Source organism: Protopterus annectens, chromosome 2.part1, assembly GCF_019279795.1.
Source record: "Protopterus annectens isolate FY-2018-M chromosome 2.part1, PAN1.0, whole genome shotgun sequence".
NCBI lineage: Eukaryota > Metazoa > Chordata > Ceratodontiformes > Protopteridae > Protopterus > Protopterus annectens.
Genome location: NC_056729.1, coordinates 284,401,995 through 284,419,734, shown reverse-complemented (window position 1 = coordinate 284,419,734; position 17,740 = coordinate 284,401,995). Strand labels below are relative to the sequence as shown.

The 17,740-nt window shown below is 43.9% G+C and overlaps 1 protein-coding gene across 3 annotated transcripts in view; it reads right to left on the bottom strand.

The window, feature by feature from the left end:
- GNB1 (G protein subunit beta 1) overlaps positions 1 to 17,740 on the bottom strand; it is a 1,803,552-nt gene that overhangs the window by 1,057,121 nt on the left and 728,691 nt on the right. The gene's annotated exons all lie outside the window — the stretch shown is intronic.

Here is a 17,740-nt window from a genome sequence, read left to right as displayed (position 1 = left end):
AAGTTATGGACTTACCGTAATGACAGATAATTTTATTTCAGTCTGTCTGATGCATGTGTGTCCTCAAACTGCTAGTCAGACATCACTCTGCTGTACATCCCTTTATTATATAGGTTCATAGATTAGTACTAGGCTAACTGTCCTTGTGAGCCATTTTAAGCCTAGCCAATTATCCCTTGTGAGACACAAACCCTGCACCTGGTGTTTGCAAGGCAAACACCTTAACCATTAGGCCACCCCTCCCAACCCTTACCACAGATCTCATTTGGCACCTTAAGACCCTAGTTATAAATCACCTCTACTCAACACATGCTTAATGACCTACAAGACAGATCCTTCAGGTCTTACAGAATAGGGGAAAGGAGATGGAGGAATGGTTGCCCTATTGGAAACTGGAATGAGTCTACTCTTATGGTAAGAGTATAACCTTCATATCCTATACATTCAGTCCATCTGATCTGACGTGTAGGTCAGAATCCCAAGCTATGACAGAGGACCCCTCAGAACAGTAGCACCAAAAGACACTTTGGCCCTGGAGATGCAGTCCAACCTGTAATGTTCGATAAAGGTATGCATGGAAGATCAGATGTCAGTGTCACAAATATCTAGTGAAGAGACTTTGAAGAAAGATGCAAACGATTGAAAAAAAGAAGCTAGAAGAATAAGCTTAGTTTACCAGAAAGATTTGTTTTCCAGTGTATATAAAGGCAATGCCGTCTGACAGCCACATTGAAAATGACACTTGGACCCCCCTCCCCCCAATGTCTTTTGAGCAAAGGAAACAAAAAGTTGCTAATATTTCCTAACTGATTCTACTGTGTAAGATAGAAGTGCAATTGTTTATGCACATCCAAGGTATGCAGAATATATGGTACTTTGTTTCCATAATTTGGGAAGAGAACAGGTAGAGGAATCTGCTGTGAAAAAGCCACTTAGGGAATAAAGGATGGATTTGCTCTTAGAGACAGTGCCCATAAGTAATCTCAAAGAGGAGAAAATGAACGTGCACAGAGTTCCGAAATTCCTCAGGTGGAAGTCAGTCACTAGGAAAATAGTTTTCCATGTGAAGTATTTTAGTTCTGCAAAGAAGGCTGGTTTCAAAAGGAGATTTTTTGACTGCCTACAATACAAAACCTAAATCCCAAAGAGTGAACAGATCTCTTATTGGTGGTCTCGGCAAAAAGGTTTCTTTTAAAAATGCCCTGCATAGCTCGTGGGAGCTAGTGAACATACCTAAAATCCAATATGAAAGCTAAAAATATCAGCCAACCGGACATTAACTCATTACAGCAGCAGAGTGCACCTCTAGGTGTTTCTGCAGTTACCTCCTCCCGATACCTCTAGGTGTGAAATATTGTTTGTTCATATTTGCATTAATTCCAAAACCATGCTGCATACAAGGTATCAGACTATTTTATCTTGGCAGCATACATGACGGCAAACTGTCTTGATCTCTGACCTCTGTCTAAAGCAGCTAGAGAGATTGTGTCTTTCGGCTTTTCCCAGTTAGGGGTCGCCACAGCAGAACTCCGGATCGCTAATGATGGGTAGTTGATTTTTACGTGCCGAGTTACCACACCTGACACAACCTTCAACGAAGGTATGCCCATTCACGCATGTCTCCACGCAGAAGACGCTCTAGCTGAGAATCAAACCAAACAGCGTCTTACTGTGAGGCGACAACGCTACCGCAGCATCACCACCGCTAAAGCAGCTAGAGAGATGATGAATATTATTCGTACACTATTTGTATTGTACTTTTCATATATCTAAATATCTCAAAACATTCAGGTAACACAGAACTGCACAGCCTCATAGGAGAGCTCACAGAAGAATGAAGAAAATACTGCTAGCAGTATGCGTCTTTCTTGAATGGTTTGCCAAGATATCATAAGCTGTTTATACATTACAAAATTGATATTCACTGCCTTTATTTTGGTTTATAAAATCCAGTTTAAAGCATCAAACTGAACACCACTAATGTAAAGATTAATTTATCCTGAAGTTTGCCATTTAGTTTTCTTGCAACACTTGTGGTTCCACAGATGTGAATATTTGTTTGAACTGTAAAGTGATAACTTCATTTTTTTTTTTTAAAAGGCTCATCTCACACCCACTGAGTTAAAGGTTTGCACTGAAAAGAGCTGTACTGGAGGGAATGAGTTAACAGTAGAAAAACTACAACCAGAGTCAGAGAGGCAAGAAAGCACAGGATATCTAAAACAAGTAAATATTGTGGGAAGAAATATCCAGGGAATTGTTACGGCTAGGCTTGTAAAGCCCTAGGGCCGATAGCCTAGTACCACCCTATGAATCTATGAACCTATAAGGGCTGACAATGCATTATTGTTTTGTAGGCATGGCCAAGAAAAAAGTTAAGTCTTACCATAACATTCCATCTGTTTTCGATCTTAATCGATTCTTGACTGATAGGTTACAGTTCCGATCCTCTGAACCTATCTGGCCGTTGTACAGCTTGCACCAGCCAAAAACCTCTTGAGCTAATAGTATACCCACAATGCTCCTCTCTACATTAACTCAGATGGAGTTTGGAAACTTATAGAAAAATAGAGGGAAACCAAATCCAAAAAGGAAGCCATGTCCAAGGAATGCCCTAACAGAAAAATCCAGGACAACAGATTGCTCCACCAGGAATCCAAAGGGAGGGGGAAGGCAGGTGGGGCATCATGAATAGATGACAACACAGATGCAGCATTATGGTAAGACAACTTCTTTATCTGAAGTTTCAAAAACCACTAATTTCCAAAATTAACTCAAATCACGCAATTGATCAATCCTAAAACAATTGCCCCTTGAAGAAGCCGTAATATACTTCAATACCAAATTCCTAGCCATCCTTGCTACCAATGCACCTGCACATTCTATCAGAACTAAGACTAGAACTGCACCATGGCTTTCGAAAAATACCAGACAAAAAATCTTACTCAGAAACAAAGTGCAGGCTACCTGGTATACCACAAAATCCCCCTTAGGTCAACTCATAGACAGCTAAGGAATGAGACAAAAAAATTTATTACGCTAGACAAAATAAAACTTACTGCCAATTACAACAGAGGCACCAAAACAATCTGCAAAAGTTCTGGGCAGGCATAAATAAACTTCTTCACCCAGGACAAACTACCACTCCTAACCCCTCAGCTACCAACCAGAAACCTTCAGAGGATGTTGCCCATACCTTTAAAAGTTTTACAGAAACTATCCAGTCACTAGCTAGCAAACTATTTCCCGGTTGCCCAAATCTACCTGTCTCTACAATTAGTTCCCAACTCTTAACTTTCAACCTGTTTCTACATCACTTATCCGAATTAAAACCAATCACCCTATCTGCGGATCTCCACCCTGCTGAGTATCTTCAAAAAGCAGCGGACGCCATAGCATACCCCATTTCTATACTGATTAATAGAACTATATCCGAATCCTATATTCCTTCTGTCTGGAAGATATCACATGTTATTCCACTCCATAAAGGAGGTAGCTCAACAGAACTGTTAAATTACAGGCCTATAGCCATTCTATAACCCCTGGCTAAAATTAGGGAGAAGTGTATCCATAAACAACTTCTGAGCTATCTTTATTTTTCATGTGATGACTGGGAAAGTCCGACTGGACACAGGCCCATTTTCAGTGGAGACCTGGGGAGAAAAGCTCCACTTAATACAATGTTACAATACATGTTGTAAAATGCATAATTGCGTTCTTAAGGCATACATTTAAACATTTAGAAAACATATTTAACATTTCTGCATCGAACATAAAAAATCAATAGCATCAGAATAAAAATTCAACATTTTTACACAGGCATTTAAATCAATACTATCAAAATGGACCATTGTTTGAATAAGTATTCGGAGGTTATAGATTTCTAATATGAATAGGTATTCAGAGGTTTGAAACTTGTAGGTGATCTTTGGCGGAAACCTTGCAACTCTGCAATATAGTGGCTTAGCCTGGGGAGTCACATGTGCACAGCCAGTCGTTAGTATAGTGGGTTTTGAGTAGTTTCTTAAACAGTGAAGCAGAGCTTGTAGAAGTTAAATGATATGGAAATGAGTTCCAGATTTTTGCTATAGTACAGCCAAAGAGTTTTATCTGCTTCATTCTTACATTTGATGACCTTTATGAGATTTCGGTCTGTTGATCTTAAGGTTTGGGTGGTGGTGTAGGGCTGTATTAGATCCTGTAGAGCTGGAGTTTTGTCAGAGAGGTAGTACAGTCTGTGAGCTGTGGAGAGTTGAGTAGTAAGTAGCAGATGGAGCAACTAAAGCCAGCGGAGTTGTCTGAGGGAAAGGCAGTGATGGGATCTACTAGAGGCACCTGAAGCAAACTTGGCAATCTTGTTATAGCAAGATGCCATTCTGTTTAGTTTGCTGTGGCGAAGATTAGTCAGGCTTGGGGAGGCATAGAGTAGGGTGGATAATAGGTGTGCTATAGCAATAGTGGCCTTGGGATAATTGGTCATGAATTGCTTGTTCCGATACAGTAGACTGAGCTTTTGGTTCACATTTTTGATTGTTTGGGTTATGTGCATGTCAAACTTTAGATGATTAATTACTACTCCTAGGAGTTTTGCGTCAGTTGTGGTGATTGAGGTATTATCCTTGGAGTTTATGGTGAAATCATTATTTAGTGCAGGAGCTCTACCAGGACTGAGGAGTAGTAGTTTTGTATTTTTGGGATTGAGTACAAGTTTCATGCTAGAAAACCATGATTCAGCCAGAGTAAAGGTATGCTGTGATCTTGTTTGAAGTTTGCTTAAGGTTGGGGCGGCGCATATGATAGTAGCGTCGTCTGCATATTGCACTATAGAGGCAGAGGGGGATGTGGCAGCTATCTGATTTGTAAATATGGAGAACAGTAAAGGACCAAGTATGGAGCCTTAAGGGACTCCTATGGATAGCTGGTCCTGCCAAAGAACTGCTTGTTGGCAGCCTGATAAATAGCTGTTGAACCATATTTGTGAGGGAGTTAATGTTAAGGGTAGACAAAAGTTTTGAGAAGTAGGCTGTGGTTGACCACATCAAAGGCTTTAGATAAGTCTAAGAATACTGAGGAAACAGTCTATTGTTTCTATGGGTGTTGACTATGTTGGTATATGAGAGTAGAGCAGTGGTGGTACTATGGGAGGGTCGGAAGCCATGTTGAGATGTAGATATAACGTTATTTTTTAGGAGGTATTGCATTAGTTGTGAATACTACTCTTTCTAGTACTTTTGATAAAGGAAATAAAATTGCAATGGGGTGGTAGTTGGTGAGCTCAAGGGAGTTGCCACCTTTGTGGAGTGATATAATACGAGATTTTCCACAGGTTAGGTACTTTGCATTCCGCTATGGATCTATTTAGGAGTATAGACACGGGTGAAGGATATAGTTTCAGCTGTTAGTTGAAGGAAATCAGCAGGAAGTTTGTCAGCAGATAGTGTGGTAGGTTTTAGCTTCTTCAGAAGTTTAGTAATAAATTGGGTAGGTGCTGGAGACAAGGAAAAGTTAGGAGTCTGTTGTGTAGTAGGGTTATTCGGGGTTGGAGAAGGTGTAGGGCCGGTGGTGTTATTTAGGGTGCTAGACAGAGATAGGATTGTTTCTGTAAAGAAGTTATTGAATTGTGCAGGGGTGTCCTCTTTGTCCGTTTTACCTGGATGCAGTAATTTTATTGAGGCCCAGAATTTGAGGGTTGTGAGCGTTTTTCTTTTGTAAGGTTTTGTATTAATTGAATTTATCGAGTCTTATAAGTTGCTTGGACTTGTTTCGCAGTGCTAAGTAGTTTTGTTTTGGGGTAGTGGTCTGAAGTTTATGATATTGAGCCCAGGCTCTGTCCATTTTGGTTTTAGTTTCTTTTGTTAACCAAGGGGCGTAGTTTGTCTTAACTCTGATGGCTCGGGCTGCTGCATGACGGTTTAGGACTGAGAGAAAGGTTGTATTAAAGTAATTTTTTTTTTTAATCTCTGTTTTATTCAAACAAGTAATCTACTGCTTCAGGGGAGTCCAGTTACAGTATTTTAGTTCATTGTTTAGATCCTTGGCTTGGAAGTTCTTTTTGTTATAGACTGTTCTAAGGATGGGTTGTTTACTATGGTGGGATTTATGTCTAATAAGGTAGGTTGGTGATCGCTCAAATTGTCTGGTAGGCAGCCTGATTGGTGTGCTAAAGTGGGGTCAGACAGAAGTATCCAATCTAAGATTGACTGACGTCTGGATTTCTTATCGACTCTTGTGGGGTTACCTATGATTTGGGTAAACCCATGAAAATTAATGTGTGTAGAGGGATTAAATTTGGTAGTCAGACCAGTCAATGTTAAGGTCTCCTAAGAGAATGGTCTCTCTTGGATGTGAGGTAGACATCCAGTGTAACAGGTTTTCCATAGTGGCAATTTTACTTCACAGTGGGATGTAGGCACCTACTATAACTATATGTTTGGTAGAGTTTAGTTTTAATTTAGCAAGAATAAGTTCTGTATCATTTACTTCCTGGGAGTTGTAGCTAACCTGTTCCAATGTGAGATGATTTTGAAACGGTATGGCTACGCCGCCTCCTTTTTTCCCTGTCCTATCTTTCTGCATAATTTTATAGCCAGGGGTGTAATCTCATTATCATGATGTTCTGGTCTTAGCCAAGTTTCAGTTAGTATGGCTAAATCTGGTTTATATACAGTCAATAGGACATGGAGGTCCTGAACTTTAAGTATACTGCTTACATTAATGTTTAAGAGAAGCAGAGAGGAGGTCGCCCTTCTACAGAGGGTTTGGTTGGTTTAGGTTTGTATGGACAGAAGAGTTGGGTCCTGGGCTAGGGTGCATGTCTCCACAGCAAGCGAATCATTGAGTTAGATATAGGTAGAGTTTAAGTAGTTTCTACTGTATGTACTGTACAGAATACACTATTAAACTGTAATGTATAGTAATGTACTATTGCATTCAGAACAATTGCCCGGCCAAATCACAGCATGGATTCAGACCTTTCCACAGCACCACCACTGCCATCCTCTCCTTCTCTAATGTTATCAATCAAAACCAAAACAATAAGCTCTCTTCAGCCCTCTTTCTTGATCTTTCCAAAGCTCTTGACATGGTAAACCACCCACTACTCAAATACACTCAACACTACCCCCCCAGATGACCAGGCTATCCAATGGTTTCAATCCTACTTGTGTGGGAGGCAACAGGCTGTACTTTGGCAGGACAAGCCATCTCCTCTGCTACCCATCACCCTAGGGGTCCCCGCCAAGGCTCTATATTAGGTTCCCTTCCATTTTCCATCAATGACCTGTACACTGTTATCACTAAAGCATCTTGTATTCAATATGCAGATGATTCCACTATAATTTGCTCTGCCACCTCTCCTACAGACCTGTAGACTCTAATCCAAAAAGTTAATACTGTCAATGATTGGCTCTTAGATCCTCAAATAATTTTAAATCCAAACAAAATGAAGCTGTTGCTCATCTCCCACATGCAAGGTCTCCTATCCTACCTTTACTATAAAATCGAACAATGGAAAGTAAAGTTGTATACACTTACCATAAATGTAGATGTTAGAGTGTATTCACTGTTCATAGGTTGGTACTAGGCTATCAGCCCTAGGGCCTATACAAGCCTAGCCATAACAATTCCCTGACTATTTCTTCCCACATTATTTACTTTCCTGGACCCCTGTCTAGCAGGGTGACTGACGTGATCCCTGGGGTGAATTTCCTTTCTCCCATCCAATCATCAAGGTTCCTCTTGAAGAGGCCCAAAGAGGCACTCTGCTTTACATGTATGGGCAATCTATTCCAGAGTCTGGGGAGTCTCTGGGTCAGGAACCTATCCCTCCAGCATGTTTTGTTTATTGTGACGACAAGGTTTAGATCCCTGGAGCGTGTAGCTCTGAGGGATTGGGATTTCTTTAAGTGTAGCATGTCCAACAGCTCTGGGTTTGACATGGCCTTGTATGTTAAGCAGAGATCGCCTCTGAGTAGACGATATGCGACAGAGTATAGCTGGAGTTTAAGGCGGTCAGCGTAGGGCATCTGCTTTAGGCCTGTGATTCATTTAGTGAGGTATTTCTGAGGCCTTTCCAGTTGTTGCAGATGTCTTGAGAGGTACATACCAAATGGGGCGTTGTATTCTATAATGGGTCTAATGAGGGATGAGTACAATGGGACAATGACCTCCTTTTTTCTGGATGAAAAGCCCTTCGTGATGAGGTGTGCCACATAAAAGGATTTCCTGACTGTTGTGGCGATGTGGTTATCGAAGGTGAGACCACTGTCCACCTGTGTCCCTAAGTCTCTTATCACACTTTCTGTGTTTAGTGTACTGCCACCTATATGGTAATTCATGGATACATGTTTTTTCCCCAAAGGGGATAACAATACATTTCTTGGCATTGAGCTTGAGCCCATGGCTCTGGTACCAAGCATCTGTTTCTGTAAGGCCCTTTTGTGGAGTATCCACATCATTTGGGGATTCAATAATGGCTCCCAGTTTGCAGTCATCTGCAAACTTTGTTAGCCAGAGTCCCTTAGTGTTGACCTGTACTTCAGAGAAGTAGATGCCAAACAAGAGCGGCCCCAGGACTGAACCCTGAGATACTCCACTTGTCACTTGTCTGGAGCTGGATTTGGAGTCAGCTACTTTTACAGTGTGGGTTCTATCAGTAAGCCATTTAGCAACCCATTGGGTGACATAGGGATTAATGTTCAACTTAGCAAGTTTATCTATGATTCTAGAGTGGGGGATGGTGTCAAAGGCCTTGGCAAGGTCTAGATAGGCTGTGTGGACCACCTTACCCTTGTCCATGGCTCTGGAGACTGTTTCAAAGAAGTCAATCAGGTTCAGGAGACAAGATCGGCCCTTCACAAACCCAAACTGGGTGGGGTCCAGTGTTTGAAGTTTGCCAATGTCTTTGTTTATAAATTCCATGATAATACGCTCCATAGCCTTGCAGATAAGGCTTGTCAGACTGATGGGACGGTAGTTTCCGGGATCCAAGGTGGATCCCCCCTTGTGGATTGGATAACTGTAGCTGTGCGCCACTCAGTGGGCACGAAACCTGAGGTGAGGCTATTATTAAACATGACACTTAGGTGAGGTGCCAGTTCATATTGTAGTTCATGTAGTACACAGCCCGGGATGTCATCTGGTCCCATGGATGCTGTATTCTTGGCTTTAGAGAGTGCGTTTTGTACCTGTGTGGCCGTTATTACTGGAATTTGGCAATCTTCCGGTATTGAGATGTGCCATTTAGGGGGTGAGAGGGGGGTGAAGTTGGCACTGAATTGATCTGCCAGGATATTGGCAATATCCTTCGGATCAGTATATTTAATGCCATTCTGTTTTAGCTCAGAGCAGATCTGAGCATTGCCATTTAGATTCTTGACAGTTATAGAATGCTTTGTGGTTGTCTTTGGAATCTTTGGCAATTTTATTTTCGTAACTAGGTTTGGAGGATTTTATGAGGCATCTCAGTTTCTTACTGAGGCTAGTAAGGGAGTTTTTTGCATCCTGGGATTTTCCTCTTTTCTGCAAAAGTTTCTTCCTTTTGTTGTAAAGTTTGTTTATGGCAGGGGACCACCAGATTGGCTTCCTTTTTTGGATGAGAGCATTTTGGTTCTATTTGGGATGGCACGATTCATGCATGAGTGGATGTGCTCGTACAGTGCCTTAGTGTAGGATTCAGCAGTTGAACTTTCAGTTCCCGTCTGCATGGGTGTCATGAAGTTTGTCACTTCTGACTTGAGTAGCATGAAGTTGGCTTTGGAGAAGGTTTTTATGGTGGTTTCTTTACTGGGGGTGAGGGTGGGATGTGGATGTTAAGGGTGATTAGCTTATGGTCAGACCTGACTAACAAGGGGGTGACCATAGATATGGAGCATTGATTTCCCATGTTGGTAATGACCAGGTCTAAAATATTGGAGCCCCTGGTGGGACTATGGATTAGTTGATCCAGGGCATTGGAATTTATGAATTCCAAGAACCACTGCGCAAAGGTGTTGGGACACGAGTAGTTTTCCCAGTTAATGGCAGGGTAGTTAAAATCACCCAGTATTAGGGTGTTTGGTTCTATCTTAATATTTTCCAGTATGTTTAGAAAGGTGTAGTGAGAATCTTGGGGTATGGTGGGGGATCTGTGGCAAGCTACAATTTGGATTGCAGTCTTACCTAATGTTAGTTGCACTTGGAGAATTTCAGACACATTGTGTTGGCCAACTAGCCTGGTGGTGTGAATATCCTTGGTGAATATTGACACTCCTCCACCTTTAGTGTTTCGGTCCTGGTTTGGTGGGCGAAAAGTGTGGCAAGAGTTGTAGCCTGGTATTGCAGGGGTGCTCTCTGGAGCCTTGAACCAGGTCTCAGTTACTGCACAGATATCGATGTTCTCCATTTTTAGGAGTGCCTCGAGAGAGTGCATTTTGAGGTTTAGACTTCTAGCATTGAGTAGCATGACCTTCAGATTTTGCATGCTTGTACCTGTTTCGGTGGTGGCTTTGTCCTTTGAAGTTTGCCTAAAAAAAGACACTATAGGGGTGGCAAGAGCCTTAGCCAGTAACCTGAATCCCAGGGGCGACAGGTGCAGACCATCTCTGGCAAAGCATCGTGGTCTGTCAATCATGTCATCCCAGGCAGACAGATACTGGATCCCCTTTGAATGACACCATAAGCTTAGCCAATTGTTGAAGTCAATCATTTTATCCTTATATTGTGGTATCATTCTGGGCGAAGGCAGGATGCTACTCGGGGCTAGGGTCATACCTGCCTGGGCCACATGATCCGAGAGCTCTTCCATGTCTCTTTTCATGTAGTCCAGGGAGGTACGTCTCAAGTCATTCACTCCAACATGGACAATGACAGAGTCATATTTGTACTTGTTGTGGAGTGACTTGAGTGCATGCGTTATGTGGTGGATCCTGGCACCCGACAGGCAGCTGACTGTAATTTTCTCCTTATTCAACCTGGTGAGAGGGACATCAGTGTGCCGGACTATAGAGTCACCTATGACTAAAGTGTTGGGAACATTGTCTTGCCTTAGGGGCTGTTGCTGGGTGGCACACTGGTGTTGTAAACTGTGAGACACATTGGTTGTGATTGGTGTTTGTTTGCGTTTCAGCTTCAGAGGTCCTTGTTGCTTGGGCAGGTTACAGTTAAGGGCCTCTGCATATGTGGATTTAGTGTTGCTATATGTGGGTGTTGGTGGTGTGGGTTTAGAAGGGCTATGTGTTGCTTGAGATGTAGTGTGGGTGTTGACCACCTCCTCTTGACTGTTTAGCACAATCTTGGGTGGAGAGAGCTTTGCTTCCATTTTGGCTATGTAAGTGCATCTCTCACAGGTTGTAGTGTTGGGTGGTAGGAGGACAGGGTTGTCTGTGTATACGAGGCAATTGCTGCATTGCCCCAGTATGCCCAGATTCACCAAGTGGACAAGAGAAATCACCGGAAGCTGACCCTTGGACATGCCTGGTTTGGGGCTTTTTTTTTTTTCTTTGTAAAGTATAGGAGCTGTTTCCTTAGCAAGGTACTTTGCAATTATAGGCTGTTTAGTGCCTACTATTAATTTCTCCTGGTTAACAAGGAGAGTTCAGTGTTTGGATGAGTTGCAGTAATCACAGTTGGGTTATCTGCCTGCAGGTAGCCCTCAGTCTGCCCGAATACCAGAGTCTTAGGATTTCTGCATTGGATGCTGTCGCCTCTTCCATGACGTCTGGTCGTCAGGGGTATAAAACATGTAGCCGATGCCATTACATCAGTTTTTCTTGCCCCAGATGTCAGGAACCTCCAAAACAGGAAGCAATTAAATGGTGTGGAACACCTCCAGTAAAAAGTAAATACCATAGCCATAAGATATGGCCAAAAAGAGCAAAGGTAGATAGCATAGAGAAGTTAGGGGGCTGGAAAAAGGGTAACCAGGACTGCAACAGTGAATACACACCATCTACATTTATGGTAAGTGTACACAACTGTACTATGTTCTTTGTGTTTCATTTTTGCAGTCATCACACACAGGTTGATTCCCAAAGCTGAGAAAGGGGAGGCAGTCAAGAAATATTAACGCTGGCTAGCAGGCCTTGTAAGACTGCTGTAGCAAATACAGCTCTGGATTTAGAAAAGACAGGCAAGTGGTAATGCTTGGTGAAGTTGTGTATAGAACTCCAGGTTGCAGCTTCCAGGATGTCCTTGGTAGGGACTCCCCTGAGAAATGCTGGAGAGGTTGCGGAAGCCCTAGTGGAATAAGTTTTGATCCCCTGTGGGATAGGTTTTCCATGGTGTGTGTAGCAGAAATGGATGCAGTGTGCTATCTATTTGGAAATGGTTTGCTTTGAAATGGCCTTGCCCTCTGCCACTGTAGCAAAGCTGACTAGCAGCTGGTCAGGTTTTCTGAAAGGCTTAGCCCTGTCAATGTAGAACCCAAGTCGTCTGTGCACGTCCGAGGAGTGCAGGACCCTTTCCCCTTTGTTCTGAGGATTAGGGAAGAAGGTTGGTAAGTGGATGGATTGCTTTAAAGCCACAATGGATACCGCACCTTGGGCATAAATGATGGATGGAAACCCTGTCCGCACAGAAAATAATGAAGGGTACCACAGCCATAAGAGCCTGCAACTCAGACGCTCTTCTTGCTGAAGTGATGGCTAGAAGTAAGGCCGTTTTCCAAGAGAGAAATTTTAACTCTGCTGTAGCAGCAGGCTTAAAAGGGGGAAGTGTGAGCTTCTCTACTACAAAGTTCAGGTCCCAGGCAGGAGTGGGAGCTCTCCTTGGGGGTCTTAAATTGTTAGCTCCGCAGGAACTGTTTGATCACAGAGTGAGAGAAGAGGGGTGGCTCAGTATTGTAATGAGCTGAGATGAGAGAGACATAAATCTTAACTGAAAAGGATAGGCCTTTGTGGAACTGCTCTGCTAGGTAATCTAGGATTTGAGGTAAGGTGGGCACAGCTGTGTCTCTTCCTTGAGACTGGCTCCAAGAAAAGCATCTTTCCCACTTTTCTGAGTAGGATTTCCTAGTACTAAGCCTCTTGGTCTCAAGGATGACATCCAGCACCTGTTTGCTGAGAGTTTCTGGTGGTGTATTCAGGGAATAAGTCAGGCTGCAAGGTTCACGGTTTGCAGCTGAAGATGCAAAATATGTCCCTCCTACTGAAACAGCAGAAAGGGGGTCTGATGTAGGTGCCAGGGTGGCACTGCTGTCAGACTGTGAAGGAGTGGGTACCAGAGCTGGCGTGGCCAGTCTGGTGCAATAAAGATTGTCCTTGGTCTGTCATGTTTGATCTTATGTAGTACTCTTGAGAGGAGGGGCAGAGGGGGAAAGGCATAGACAGAGGTTTTCCCATGTAAAAGGATAGGGCATCCACTTTCCATGCTTGGCTGTGGGGATTTCTGGTGCACAATTTCCTCAACTGATGGTTTTGGGGGGAAGCAAAGAGTTTCACCTCTGGTGTCCCCCACCTGTGGATTAGAAGTTTGAGTTGGGTTCCAGTTTCTGCTCGCGTGGAGCCAGTAGATTTCTGCTCAAGTCATCTACCAGTGAATTTTGTTTGCCTGGCAGGAATTGAACTTGCAGGTGCACTTGATTGCTCAAGGCTATGTTCCACAGGGCCATGGCTAACCTGCAGAGTGGGTAGGAATGAGTCCCCCCCCCCCTGCTTGTGTACCACATAACTGTGGTGTTTGTCTGCCTTTGTCAAGAGTTGTCCTTGAAGGGTACGGTATTTGAAGGCTGTCAGTGCATTCTGTACAGCTAACATTTCTTTTTGATTGATATGCAGGTGAATTTGCCCTGGGCTCCATTTGCCTTGAATGCATTTGCCTGCCATGTGAGCCCCCCATACAGAGTCTGATGCATCTGTTGTCAGGGTTTGGGTGGCCAGGGATTGGAGTGAAAGGGAATCCCTTGTTGCAGTTGCAAGCTTCTGCCCACCAAAGGAACTCTGTCAGACAAGGAATGATAGGAATAAGAAGCTATGTACCTACCATAACGTTCCATGTTAGTTGCCTTTGTTCTTGCTGTTTGGGATCAGAGCTGATCCTCTTCTCCGACTCGGCAATCTTCAATAGCTCGAGAGCAGTTTACTGGCTTGAGGCTACCCCTTATCCCATGATGCCTAGCGACAGCTACCCAGATCTCGTTTGAAATAGCTAATCCAGACATGAGAGAAACCAGTTATCAAAAAAACTGGTTGTTCCATGCATTCTAATATCTAGAATAGGTTAGAAAGACCTAGCCAGAAAAACAATAAAAGAATACTCAGCCAGTGAAAAAAGGGACTCCTCTCAATCCACTAGGATGGGGGACAGAGGGAGGGACGCAAGAAAGGAGGCGAGATGAAGACAACTAACATGGAATGTTATGGTAGGTACATAACTTCTTAATGTTAATTTGTCTATCTCGCCTTCATTCTTGCTGTTTGGGACAGCGTCCCTAGCACCTAACACCCTGGGTGGCTCAGTGGAACAGACTCTTCAGAACAGTGGAAACAAAGTCAGCTCTGCTCTGGGAGACCATATCCACCTTGTAACGAGAAATAAAGGTATGAGGGTTTGCCCACGTGGCAGCTGCACAGATGGAATCCATGGGCAACCTAGCCTGAAAAGCTACGGAGGTGGCTAATGCCCTAGTAGAATGACTTTTCGGTTTAATTGGTAACGCTTTGTTCCTTAACTGGTAAATAAAAGTAATAGTGTGGGACAACCATCTGGATAAGGTCACCTTGGAAACTGGGAGACCTTGTTTAAGGCATAAAAAAGGAATAATTGGTCTGACTTGCTTATTTCTTTAGTTCTATGTAGGTAAAAACGCAATTGTCTATGAACGTCCAGTTGGTGAAGCTTGTACTCTGCCTTGTTGCTATGATTTGGGAAGAACACAGACTATAGATTGGTTTAAATTATTTTCTGAGCAGACTTTAGGAAGAAACGAAGGATTAGTCCTCAGAGCAACTCTGTCCTTGTAAAACACCAGGTAGGGAGGATGAACACAAAGTGCTTGAAGTTCCGAGACACGCCTAGCTGAAATGATAGCTACCAGAAAGAGTGCCTTCCAAGACAGAAACTTGGAGCAGGATGCTGCTGGTTCAAAAGGAGGCAGAATTAAGGAAGTTAGGACTAAATTAAGGTCCCAAAGAGGAGGGGGATCTCTCACTGGAGGTCTAAGAACAGATGTTCCTCTCAAAAAAGCTTTACAGAGCTTATGAGACAATGTTAGAATTTGACAGACCAATATGAAAGTTAGAAATGGCCGCTAATTGTACCCTAATCATAGTGGAAGCGGCCCCCGGTGTGAAACAGTTGTGCTAGGAATTACAGAATTTCATGGACTGGGGCTGAGAAGGGATCCACATTCCTAGACTCTGCCCAACGAGAAAAACATTTCCATTTGCTAGCATAAGTTTTTCTCGTAGACTTATGAGAGGAGACTATAATCTCACAGACTGCTGGGGAAATGCTGGGAAGCTTGGCTAAGGTTGGAAGTGGAGCAACCAAGCTGTGAGTTGGAGAGTTTGGAGGGATTCATGCAACCCGCCTGATGGATGAATCAGGAGATCTGGAATTGGGTCCAGAGTCCAGGGCTGATCGAAAAGGTAATGGTGCAGGAACGGTAACCATATCTGTCAAGGCCAGTAGGGGGCAATGAGGATCATTTTGCATCCCAACGATTTTGCTTTCTGCATGAGTTTCTGTATCAGGGGAAATGGAGGAAAGGCATAAAGAAATCCTTGAGGCCAATCGTGGACTAGAGCGTCTCTGGGTATGTGACCTGGAAGCGCAAGAAGGGAGAAGTAGTTGCTACATTTGCTGTTGAAGGGGGTGGCAAAAAGATCGCAGCAAGGCTGTCTTCATTTGCGGAAAATAAGATTAGCAACTTCTAAATTCAGAGACCACTCGTGAGGCATGACGATAGCTCTGCTGAGCCTGTCCGCTATGACGTTGGATCGCCCAGGGATGTGCGTCGCAATCAGAAAACGTTGGGAGGAAATCGCCCACTGCCAAAGTCCGAGTGCTTGTCGACACAGGGGGTAGGATGTGGTTCCGACCTGCTTGTTGATGTACCACACCAGAGACATGTCTGCTTGAACTGCAATGGTCCCAGAAGGAAGAGAGTCTTGAAGAGCTTGCAACGCTAAGAGCACGGCTCTCATGTCTAGGACATTTATGTGCAGATGGTACTCGTGAGGTTGCCAAGTACCTTGGACTGTCCTGCCCAAATAATGCCCCCCCCTCCCCCACCCTATCAGGGAAGAGTCTGTCATCACTGTGGCTACCAGAGGGGGTTGTATGAAAGGTCTGCCCTGAGTAACTAATGGGGAGACAATCCACCAAGAAAGGTGTCTTTTGCATGCCTCCGTGATCAGGATCATGTGAGACATGGGTAGCTCTTGGAAAGACCACTGCAGGAAAAGAAGCCACTGAAGAATTCACATGTGGAAACGCGCTAGTGGGAGTAGAAGAATGGCAGCTGCCATGGAGCCTAGAGTTTGAAAGACATACCTGACTTGGATCCTTTTGCTCTGCATTAGGATTTGCACTTGTTAACGAATGTGGACACTCTTTCCAGTGGCAACCTTGCGAACATATCCCTTGTGTTCAAGTCTGCTCCTATGCAAGTGATAGATTGACAGAGCAACAAGGTAGATTTTTCGAAATGTATTGTAATACCTAGCTGGGGGCAAGATGTGTTTGTATAATTCCGCGCTTGTAGGAGTTGATGCCTGGTGGTAGCAGTGAGGAGCCAAACATCTAGATATGGAAACACCTGGAATCCTTGACATCTTAGGTGAGCCATGACCACTGCCATACATTTGGTGAACACCCTGGGGGTTGTGGTGAGACCAAAGGGCAGAGCTCTGAACTGGTAATGACTGGCCCCCACCCTAAAGCAAAGAAATCTCCTGGAACGTCTGTCCATCTTGATATGGCAGTAAGCATCCTGAAGATCTATCGAGCACATCCAATTGTCCTGACCCAGGAAGGGTAGAATGGACTGTAGTGTGACCATCCAAAACTTTGTTCTTTGTACAGATTTGTTTAGTCTGAGATCCAGAATCTGTCTCCAGTCCCCTGTCTTTTTTGGTACCAAAAAAACCTTGAGTAAGTTCCGGATCCGTGCTGGTCTCCGGGGACTTCCTGAATGTCTCTTTTCTAGCAGTTTTGAAACTTCTATTACTGCTTGCTCCTTCAGATTGGGTGGAACATCTGGAAGGGTCTTCTTTGACTGTAAGGGGGATTGATAGAAGGGAATTTTGTAACCTCCGGATATAATGGAACGTACCTCATCTGTCTCTTGTTAAATTTTGCCAGGCTTTTGGGTACAGTGAAAGTCTTCCCCCGACTGCCTCCAGAGGCGAGCAGCCGGGCAACCCTTCAGGGATGCTGGAAGGGCTTATCAGGGAAAGATTCTCTGTTGCCTTGGTTCTGTGGACCCCCTCTGCCACAAGGGCAGAGTCTATTATTGTTTCCCCCTTTGCCTCTGGAGGAAAAATCACTGTGTGCGTCAGGTAAGGCTCCCTGAGATTTACGGAGCCACATCTTCCCACTCTTCTGACCCTTGGGGTATGGTCTACTGGGAGTGGAAAAATGGACTCCTATGGCAGAGAGTCTTCCCTTCTCGCTCACGCCTAGTCAAAGTGTCTTTCACTTGTGGCCCAAAGAGAATGGAGCCATCAAAGGGGGTACTGGTGGATGCTCGAAAGGGTTCCGTAAAGTGACACAGCCGCATCCACGCATGCCTCCCAAGGGTCACACCCGTGCCCGTGGCTCT